We start from the raw sequence: 11,129 nt of genomic DNA on the forward strand, positions 1-11,129 counted from the left end.
GGAGCAGCAGGAGCCCAGCACAGCCCCTTTGCCACCCCCGACTGTTTGGCCACAGACCCCAAAAGCTGCAGGGGAGCAATTTACCCCCTGGGGATAATCAGAGCCTACCTGGGGACCTGTGTTGCCCTTCCCTGGCACGGGGTCGTGACACAAAGGGGACCCCAGAGACCGTGGAGATGAGGGCAGGTGACCGAGCAACCGCGCAGCGATGGCCTTACCCGGCCCTGACACGAGACAAGGAGCTCGCCCGAGGTTAGGCAACGTCTCGGGCCCAGATGGTTCAGGAGGACGTGGAAACGCTTCAGAGAGGCCTTGGAAGCAGCTCGGGTGCCTGGCAGCCACCTCCTCCTGCCCCGGGTTCCCTGAGACCACCACAGACCTCGAGGGCTCTGGGGTCTTGGCACTGCCAGGAGACCCTGGGTGGGGGAGAAGCCCCCTTTTGCTTTTCTCCTGCCCCCCCCCCACGACAGCAGGCGGCAGCGCCTGGTCTGCATTAGCGGCTGCTCTCTAGGAGCCAGTGCTGGGAGCAGCCCAGCGCACGCGGCCCCGGCACACCAGCAGCAGCAGCAGCCAGCACCCTCAGCCGGGGCCAAATCCTGCCTCCCTCAGCTCCTCCACGTCCAACCCATGCGCTGGGCATGCAGCAATCCCCCTGGCCACAGAAATGGGGGTCACAGCTCCCCACTGCCTCCTAAATGGGGAGGGGTGTGCTGCACCCCCAGCCCGATGGCAAGGCTGGTGGAGGGGAGCATGCACGGCCCCAGGTCCCTCTCCAAAGCCTTTTGCTCTCGCAGAGCTCCTCAAATGGCCACATTCTTGCACCCCCAGCTGCCTTCATCCAAGATGAGCTCTGCAGCTGGTCGCCCTCCACCATGCACACCTCATTCCGCTCCTGACAACAAAGGACAGCTTTCCCCTCTCCTCCTCATCAACTGCACAGGACAAGAGTTAGCTGCAGTCCCTGGAGCATCTCAGCACGCTTCAACCCACGCTGGTGGCAGGGACAGGGGGGACCGTGCCATGCTCCAACCACACCAGCCCCATCTGTGGTGGAAGGGGAGGGACGGAGGGCTCCTGGTGTCAGCTCGGTGCTGGGAAGAGCTGCCAGTACTGGGCAGAGCAGGAACAAGGGGGTGATTCAATGAAGTTCCCAGCGAAGTGCCCTGGAAACCATGAAAGCAAACATCCCAAGCCGAACGCACAATTAGATGGGGGGACTCGTTACCACAAGATGCCGCTCGGGCCACGGGCTCTGTAGGGCTTTAAATAAATACATAAAATAGTACGTGAGGGACTGCCCGCGTGGAGAGAGGCTGGGGACATGCAGGGTGGCAGGAGCCAGCGTGGACAAGGACCCTGACCAGCAGAAAAGCACCGGGGGCTCAGAAGAAAGGAGCCACCGAGCTATGGTGGACATCTGGCCTGATTTCCTGGGGGATGCACGTCTGCCCCTGCAGGGGTGGAAGCAGAGGTGGCCCTGCCGATGGCAGGCAGGTGACAAAGCTCCCCCAGGGCTGCCCCAAGCCCCCATCACCTCCCCTGCCCCGTCCGGGCTTCGCCACCGTGCTGCCACAGCAGCTGCTCGCAATGGGAACACCTGAGTCGCGTCTGGCCCTGCAGCCCTCCCTCGGTTTTGGCCTTCATCCTCCCCTCCTCCCCCTTGTCCAGTATTTTTCCTCTCCGCAGGCCAGAGCCAGCCGCCTGCTTTCCTCGCATGACTTCAGCTGCGCCGGGAACCCGGCCACCTCCCCGGGGTGGGGGGCACGAGGTGCCAGAGCCCCCCACTGCCCCCATGGCTCCTGGTCTGGGGGCTTCCCCCACCCCCAGCAGCTGCTTCCCCCATGATGGGCTCAGAGAAATAAACTGGGGTGCCCTGAGACCTAATAAGAGCAGGATCACCATAGAGGACACCACTGGGGACATCCTGATGATTGTCCTTGCCTCTTAATAAACGTGCTCCTGCTGTGCAGGAAAGGAGCATCACGGAGAGACTTCAGCAAGGTGATATAACCACAAGTTATCGGCAGCTGGGGACCAAGCCCGCGTGTCCCACGTGGGGACATTGCCGCAGGGAAACCCCTTACTATGCACCGAGTATGTGGTGGGGGCAGCCCCGAGGTCCCCGACCCCGCACCGGTGTCAGTGTGCGAATGATGGGGAGGTGAAACCAGAGAGCGCAGAGGGGCCGGGATGATGGATGTGGCAGCCCGATCTGGGAAGTAATCTCAGCAGACCCATTAAATTACTGCTCGTTACGCCCGGCACGGATTTGCCTATATTGCTTGGCAGAGCACGAGTAGAAAACAGGCCTCGTCAAAGCCCCAGAGATACCCAGAAACTGCTCCAAATATTACAGCTATAAATTCAGCTCACTTCACTAACGGCTCAGAGCTGCCGGGAGGGTTGACTCAACCCCTCTCAGCACCCTTTGTGCCAGACCCCCGGCACAGCACCCCCTGCAGCCCCTCACCCAGACACCTTCAGCCCCTGGAGTGCCCCCATCACGCACCCCCATCGCCCCTCCTGCTGCCTTTCCCATCTCCCTCTGAGCCACAGCCACTCTTGCAGCAGATTTGGGACTATTTGGACACATTTAGGCTGCGGCATCCGGTCCTTGACCCTTTCCACGTCCCTTGCTCTCACGAGGAAACCAAAACCCATTTCTTATCTGCTTTGTGCTTTTCCCTTCGCAAACAATCGCCCCATTTTCTCCTCTCAGCCTCTTTCAAGGAATGAAGATCCCACTGTGACTGGGTCTCTGTCTTCTCCAGGAAGCACCCGGAGGATTTATCCCCTTTCCCCAAGCCATATTCTTCCTTCCACATGCCAGCTGTGGGCGAGCACCCAGCTGGCCCAGGCAGGGACTAACCCAATAACCCAACCTTGCCACTCTCCTGTGGCAGCTGCAGCACTCCCAGGCAAGAGTTAACTCTTCCTCGCAGCACTGCAGCTCCCCTTGGTCAACTGCTGAGCAGGGAAACATCGGAGGCAGCATCAGATTTCCAAAAACATTCCAGGACTGGTCCTCCGGGGCTGTATCCTCACACCCCCATCCCCTATAAAAGTTTTCCTTCCCCCCTCGGGAAGAGCAGGGCTGTAATTAACCCTGGATCACCCCCAAGCTTGGTAGAGCTGGGAATCGTCCAGAGCATGGACTCATCACCCAGCCCTTCTTCTGGCCACTCATCACCCAAATATTTGAGGCCCAGTTGTGCAAAGAGCTCGTTGTGCAAAGGGACGGAGCAGACATCTGGGCAGCTGCTGGGGAGCACAGGGGGAGGTGAGCACATCACCAGACCCAAAACTGGGGTCTCAGCATCTCCCACCCTAAAGCAGCCCAGGCAAGAGCTCTGCCTTCAGACTCCGGTGTTCCCCACTTCAGGGGGCTGAGCTGAGGGTGCTTTGGCAGCAAAGCCAGCACAGGCATCAGGGGTCACCCCACAGCCCCCGTCCCCTTGCTTCAGCCCTATTCTTTTGCCTTGAAACCAGGCAGCAGCACTGAGGGAACAAGCACAGATACGTGCCTGGTGCCATAGCAGCCTCCAGCGCGCAGCACCCCAGGTGGAATCTCATCCCCAGAAGCATCCTGCAGCATCTGCGTTTCCCACTGAAGGCTTTACTGAGGGTAAAAATAGCACTGAAGTATTGTGATTGTATTGAAAAAATGTTTCCTTCAAGTCCAATTGAGGTGTGTTTTTTTTCCTCCCCCAAACAGTTCTGTTTTACGAGAAACTTCTTATTTTTGTTCGTGTATTATTTTGGAGTGGAAAAAAAAAGGCTGAATGTGCAGCCTTTCCAGTGAAACTGAAAACCCCGCTCCTGTCCAGCTCAAGCGTCTGCTCTCCCTTTTTCTTTCAAGCAGAGTACCACCAAGGCTGAGGAAAGGACGCAGCAATGCAGTGGGAGAGGCTGGTGCGACGAGGCTCCTGCCTCCCCCGGCGGTACAGGGAATCTCATAATGAAACTTGTCGTGGTGAAATCCCAGCTCGGTGCCGACGGGCTCCAGAGGCCCTGGGAGTCGAGGTCATCAATCAGGGCTCCGCTCGAGCTCCAGGTTTGTTTTCCTGGCTTGCTGGTTTTTTGCTCTGTTCCAAATCCATTTCTGCATGGAGCCAGTCCAGTCATTGCACAAGCTTCGAGATAAACTCTTCGCAAACCATGCTGAAAACTGGGAGGAAAGGAGATGAAGGGGAACAGCGAATAAATCACAGCCCTCCTGTATTTTCTACCTAGCCGAGCATCTTTCATCTCATCTCCCTGTTTCTCCCCACTTGCTCCCAGCCATTTCCCAGCACAGCCCCAATGCCTGCTGTGCTCAGCGTTCACCCTGCCTCCTGCGGCAGCTACTGCCCCCCCAGCTACTGCCCGCAATGGCTGCAAGGAAACAGCCAAGCCCGGGAGGGTTTAACCCCTTCAAGGGTGGGAGCAGGGGAGGACAGGGCTGTCTGGAGCCCTCCATCACCACCTCCTGTGCTGGTGGCTGGCAAAGCTGGTGCCGGGCTAAAGCCAGGTTTTCTGGACCTTTGCATGGACCATCTGCCAGGACAAATCCCCCCCAAGGCATTGCAGATGCTCCTCCAGCACCAGCTGGCTCCAGGGAGGAGAGGGGCAGAGCCAGGCGTGCTTGCAGGATTTGAGCCAGCTCTTGGGCAGCTGGAAGGCTCAGACCACCCTGCGGGCAACCTTCTCCATCCTCATTCCTCCACCTCCTCTGTTGTGGGGCTCCATACTGAGCCCCCCAAACCCCAGGGACACCAGAGCCTTCCTCTCCTAGCAGAGGGGGGCACCTGGCACCCCACCACCCTCCTGCATGGGCAAGGAGCTGTCGGTGCAGCCCGAGATCCAGGGGTTAAATCCCCCGGCTGGTGAGTCAGAAAAATCTTTGATGCAGCCAGAAGGAGCTGAGTAATTTGTGTATCTGCAGAGGTCACATTGCCTCCTCTCTTTTTACGTCTGTTACTCATGCTGCTCCTTCCCACTCTCCCTCCACAGCCTGGGCTAGCCTCTTCTCTCTCAAACTCACCAGCTCTTTACTACTGTTGCCATTAATTAGCAGCATTAGCACAGCCCCGAGGAGCCCCTGGCAGCAGCTCCCAGCCCCGTTTGGTGCCGGTTCCCGTTCGAGCGCCGAGCAGCGATGGGTGCCAAGCGCCCGCCGCCGCGCTCGCCCCGCTCCCTTTCATCTCCCTCGCTCCTCCCTGGATGTTCGCTGCTCGCAGCCCTGTGGTCACGTTCAGAAATTCGGAGCAGCGGAGTTTCTATAGGAGGAACCCTGCTGCCAGCTCTGGAGCTCGTTTTCTGCAAAGTCACTTAACGCCCGAGTTACGAGTCTTGGGAGGCAGGGATCTCGGCTGCGCAGCCCTCCTGCACCGCTCGCTTGCAGCCCCTCGCCTTGGCTCAGCATCGGGGCACGCGCCGGGGTCCCCCGTGCTCCTGCACCCCCCATTCTCCTGCACCCAAGTGACAAACGTCAACCACGCGACGAACCCTTGCAAAACTGAGACCGAGCTGCTCTTAGCAATGGCACATCTTAAAACTTTGCATCTCTCAAGTAGCAGTTTCACTAATCCCAGGGTGCTACAAAGCACCGGGGCAGCCAGAAAGGCTTCCCTGCTTTTAATCAAATCACTTCATTAGGTTGTTTAATAAGCAAGGGAACTCTGGGAACACCGGGGTTTCTCTGCTCTCATGCAGCATTTGGGGAAGGAATTTACAGCGCAGCTATTAGGGCCCAATCAATCTGCTTTTAATCCTCCCTCAGCCTGCGTGTCGCAATAAAGCTCCACGCTCCCACTGCCCTGCTTCCCCCAGGAGTTGCAGGAAGGGATGGAGATGGCCCGGGCACCCCTCAAAGCACCCCAACACCCCCAGCTCCATCCCAGCAGCAGGGATGGCGTTTCCCACACGTGCATTTTTGCACCCACGCTTCGCCCCTGCAGTTATTGATGGGGATTGTGGCACCAAGCACCGTGGGCTAAGGCAGCAGGGTGCAGCCAGCTGGGTCAGCTCGAGGGGCTGCTCCTCCTTCCTAGTGGAGGGCAGCACTCGAGCAGGCACCTCCCGGAGCAGAGCCCCTGCCCCCCGGAGCTCGCAGCATCCTCGACATGCTGTGCTGCGGCCGTTCCCTATTCCCCTCCAGATGGATTTGCTTTGCGTTTTTCAAACTGGGCCTTTGTGTTTCCTGCAGCTTTTTCTAACCTCTCTGATCTCTCTGGTATTCGCAAATCCTCCCAGTTCTGCATCCTCGGAGGGTTTTGTGCATGTGCTATTTCCTCCCTCGTCCACAGCGTTCCCAAAGCCCAGTAAACACAGCGGGTCCCGGTGGGCCACCACTGGACCTGCGCTTTCCATCTTCCCTCACTCGCAGAGCCCTGAAAGCCCTCAGAGGAAGACACAAACATTTCCACAGCAAATTCAAGTCCATGAACCCCACACATCTGCCAGCCACAGCTGGGAACCCCAACCCCAACCGTCGCAGCCCACGGCACCCTCGGCGCTCCTCTTCCTCACCTCCCCGTGCCTCGGCTGCTCCCCGAGGGTGAGGGCTGGAAAGCTGGCTGCAATTACTGGCTGAAGGTGCAAACCTTCACTCCTCCATCCAGAACGGAACCACTGCCAGCAGCTTGGGGCCTTTGATAACTCCCCAGCTAACGCAATCACTCGCACTCAGTAATTACAGCTGCTTCTCACCCCACACCTGGGAGGACCCGGGACGTGCTCAGAGGCCGGGTGTTTGCCACCAGTACCGGCTCTGGGTCTCGCTGTGCCTTTCCTTTGAAGTGTCAGAGCTCAGCCTGACATGCTGGCAGCTCCCACCACTTTTTCCAGCCCGCTGCTCCCTTCCCTGATGCCGACATCGCGCCTCGAGTAGCCGGCTCCCCGGGGCAGGCATGTTTGCGCAGCCCTCAGCCTCCCCCAGCCTCCAAAGGAAACCCGAAGCTGTCAAAGCATTGCGCCTCAGCCTCGGCTCATTTCTTCCTTTGCCTTTTTTCCCTTCGTTTTTAAGCAGCTGCCCCGCGGTGGCGATCGCAGCCCCGGGGCGCGGGCGCTCGCCCTGTCCTGGCGTGCACCGTTGCTGGTGAGCCGCAGCCACTGAGCCCTGCCAGCCCTTCGAGCCCGGCAAGCAGCAAGCATTTCATAAGGAATACATAGCTCAGGGCTGGAAAATAAACATCTTTCTGTTTCTCCCTGCCTGGGGGAGTTCGGCTCCGATACTTTAATTTTGCACATTTATTTTGATTGAAGCAGAAGCGGACGGAAGGCCGAGCCGAGCTGCCAAGGCTGTAAAATCAGCCGTCAGGAGCCTTCCCAGAAGCTGCCGTGCCCTCCGCTGCCTGTGCCGGGAGGGATGGGAAGGATCCAGCCCAGAGCAAAGCATGGGCAGCGCTGGGGCGCAGAGCAGCTGCCCCAGGGAGCATCACCCCCCAAAATCTTCCTGCTGCAGCAGCGCCATCCAGAAAGTCTGCCTTCTGATGGCTTAATCTCAGCATGGCCAGAAATTAAAGATAAACCCCCAAATGGTGCAAATCCGCAGTCCTGGGGCTGGGTGAGGAGCTGGGCATGGGGAGGTCTCCATCCCCAAACCCAACCCTCGTGGGCTGGGGTCCAGGCTGCACTGCTCTGCCCCCGTTTGTGGCATGGGGTGGGCTGCAAAAAGTGTCCCCACCTCACCCAGAGACCTCTCCCGTGGGGGACATGGCCCCGGGTGCCACCAGAGCCACCGGCAATGCTCCCCGGGCAGGACAAACGCCCCCTTCCCCGGACAGCAGAGGGGATGGCTCCTCCGCACACTCCCTCCTGGAAGCAGCGCTGCTGCCCCGCGCCCTTGCATGCCTTTCTGCGTGATTAGCAGCATGCGTAATGACTCCAATTAGGAGAGCTGGAAAGCTCGAGGGAGCTGCGGCTCTGCTTTCCCAAATGTCAGGTGGAGGTGGAGCAGCAGAGGAAGTGTTTTCATCTCGAAGGCATCCGTGCCGCTGCTCCAGCGGAGGCAGATGCTCTGGTAGCAGCTCCTGCAGCCTGGGAGCTCTCCGAGGATTTGCTCTCCTGCGGGTGGAAGGCTGCAAAACCACGGCCAAAGCCAACACCAGGACCGAGGGGGGCCCCAGGCTCTTTGCTGTTATCCCCAACATCTTCCCAAAGCAGCCAGGGGACGCAGCTGCTTGGGAAACAGTGTCACCACTTCTTCCTCCTTTAGCGCTACCAAAACAAGGGCTGGGGACATTTTCTGGGAGGAGAGGGGCAACGAGAGGTGCTTGATGTGATTCAGCATCGCTGCTCGGAGCCTGGCTGCAGAAATGGGGGGGGGGGGGGGGCGGGGTACGGGGTGCAAGGGGAGCACGGGGCAAAGGCAGCTGTGACCTGCGCAGCCTGTTTGTTTTTCAGCGCAGACTTGGGGCTTTGCTGAAGCCGGAGGAATTCATCTCGCTGAAAGAGCCTTGTTTTTCGTGGAGGAAATGAGACAGCGCGCTTTTAATAGGAAATAAAAACACGTAAAATAAAGAGAAACTGAGACACAGGCCTGGAAAAACGTCGAGCCATCCAGCTGCGTCTCGCCAGCAGCCCGGCCCCTGCCAGCAGGCATCGCTGCATGCAGCCCGGCCACAGCGACCTCGGCCCCAGCCCCTCGCTGCCTCCCTGTCCCCACAGCCCTGCTGCCCACCCAGCTCCCCACGGCCCCCTGGGTTCTCCTACAGTGGGGGAAGATGCTCCTTCCTCTGCCCGTCTCCATCATCTGCCTTGGGCATCACCCAGGTGTGGAGCATATCCCTCCCCGCTGCACGGTCGGGGTGCTTTGGGGTGTCCGGATGAGTGGTGGAGGGACAGAGAGAGAGATCCATCTGTTTTCTCAAAGGGAATCACTGATGCCACAGAGCAAACCACTTTGCAAATGTGGCACCCAGGTTCAGCTGGTTCCATACGGGGCTGGAAATTAATCTTGATTCACCCGGGGATGTTTAATCCTGGCCAGTTGTGTGCTGGGGCTCCAGGATCAGCGCAGGGAACAGACCACGCAGCCTGGAAGCTCCCCGTGATGCTGAGGACATCAGTGAGGACACCAATGAGGGCAGATCTGGGCCGCTATGGGGACGGCCCAGAAGGAAAAGCGCTGATGATTTTCCAGCCCTGAATCGTGCCTTCCGATGGAGCTGTGCTGATAACCCCCATGCTGGGATATTGCATGTGGGACTGAGGGCACCCCACGGACAAACAGACACCCTGTCCGGCACGGTCCAGCCTGCCCTCGGAGGTGAGGAGCACACGGTCCTGTAAACCTGCAAAGAAAACCAGCCAAAGGCCGGGGGGGAGGTTCGCCAGCTGTGCTTTACAGGGATTTGCACCGGGATCAGAGAGCGCTCACGGCTCACAACTTGCTTGCATTGATTAAGTGAGACAATTAAACAGCGAGGGAAGGGCTTGGGGGAGGGAGATGGTGGCTGTGCAGGGGAAGAGGCCGCAGAAGAGCCCTGGAGATGCCTCTGGGAGCAGCTCCACGGTCTCACAGCACAGCCCTGATTAAATCGTAACGCAGCGCACATCTGGAGGGTGCTCTGGGGAGCGCCCGTCCTCCTGCACGCAGGAGCATCCCTCGCAGCAGCACCGTGCCTGGCAGACGCAGACCCCAGCCTGGGGCTCCTCGGGCCACCAACCACATAGCGAGGGCAATGGAGGGGTGGCCACCATCCTGGACATTGTCCCCGTGGCCAGCAGGGACCGGAGCAGCAGCTTTACAGCCTGCATCTATCCTGGCTGCGTGCTGAGCCCCAGGACCAAGCATCCCCAATAAAAGCCAGAGCTCCTGACCCCAGGGTTGCTCCTGAAGCCCTGCCCTGGCCGAGTGCCCTCTGTCTCCCCCGGAGTGTCCCCATCGCACGCTTGCCCGCCCAGCCGCCCCCGGTTTCCTTCCAGCAGACACCGTCCTGACATATGAAGTCAAACTCCTCCTGACGTAGCTCTTGGCCATCGGAGGAACCAGCCGCAGCTACGGACGCAAACAACCGATGTTTCCACCCTGGGCTCCTTCCAGCCCTGTCCTGGTTGTCTGCAGAGCCGCACCCAGGACTCGAGCCATGCACAGGGAGCTGGGAGGTTTGGTGGCCCTGACCTGGCATTTCGTAGCCCCCTGGGGATGGTGGCATCTGGGGTCACGTTGTCCCTGTGCCCAGCTCCCGCTGGCTGCGTGCAGCCACCTTGGAGCTTTGGCAGCTCCCAACGGTGGCACGGAGTCAGTATCAGAGCAGTTAAACCCTTTGAAATGCTCCTCAGAGGCAACCTGCAGGGGATTTCTGAAGGTGCAGATGCTTCAGGACAACCTTGCTCGGAAACATTTAATTGGGAGGGTTTGGGAAGGGAAGGGAAGCAAAGTGAAGTGAAGTGAAGAAGAGAAGAGAAGCAAAGAGAAGCGAAGAAAGAAAAGAGTGAAGGAGATGCAAAGCGAAGCAAAGACAAGGCAAGACAAGAGCAGAGCCCAGGGCTCTGCAGCCTGCAGGGAGCAGAGGAAAGCAGGGGCTGGGGCATGAGGCTTCCCCAGCGAAGGAGGCTGCAGCTGGGGGGCACAGCTGGAAGCCCCCAGGATCGCCTCTGCCAGCTGGGGAAAGGTTGGGAGAAGGAGGCAGGAAGAGAAACCTAGAAGGAGTTTTCAAATGGCTCCTGCAAACATTTCCCCAACAAAAGCTCCTTCAGTCCCAGGGCGCCTGGCCCCTCGCGTGGAGCCAAGGGTAACATCTATGCATGTGAAGCTATAGGGAAACGTGTTCATTTTTCAGCACATTTGCTAAAATGCTGCGTGCAGAGGTGGGGAGCGGAGCTTTCCCCGTGTCAGCAGGGCCCCTGCCAGCTTACACCACCTCCAGATCCCCCCAAGAACCCCCTGCGATCGCATCCCCGGGTGGGTGCAATGCTTGTGCCAGGGCAGCAGCAAAGCCTGGGAGCAAACAGCCCAGAGCAAACCCCGGAGGCAGCCCAACCTTTTCCCTGGCACCAAGCATGGGGCAAAAGCTTTTGTCATGTTTAACAACGTGTCCCCACCCCTCCCATGGCACCGCTGGGGGAAGGACCCTGCTGGGATCAAGGCCGTCCCGGGGGCTGATTACCATCTGGGGGTCTCCAGGAGATTGCACCAGCAACGC

General features: G+C 59.2%; 1 long non-coding RNA gene across 1 annotated transcript; it reads right to left on the reverse strand.

The window, feature by feature from the left end:
* Positions 1-2,654: 2,654 nt before the first annotated feature.
* Positions 2,655-6,613, reverse strand: LOC121059198. The gene is made up of 2 exons (XR_005814457.1): positions 6,511-6,613; positions 2,655-4,168 (listed from the first exon to the last, which is right to left on the reverse strand). It is a non-coding gene; the product is annotated as an uncharacterized LOC121059198 (long non-coding RNA).
* Between the last annotated feature and the right edge of the window lie 4,516 nt (positions 6,614-11,129).

This window comes from Cygnus olor, chromosome 24, assembly GCF_009769625.2.
Source record: "Cygnus olor isolate bCygOlo1 chromosome 24, bCygOlo1.pri.v2, whole genome shotgun sequence".
Classification (NCBI taxonomy): domain Eukaryota; kingdom Metazoa; phylum Chordata; class Aves; order Anseriformes; family Anatidae; genus Cygnus; species Cygnus olor.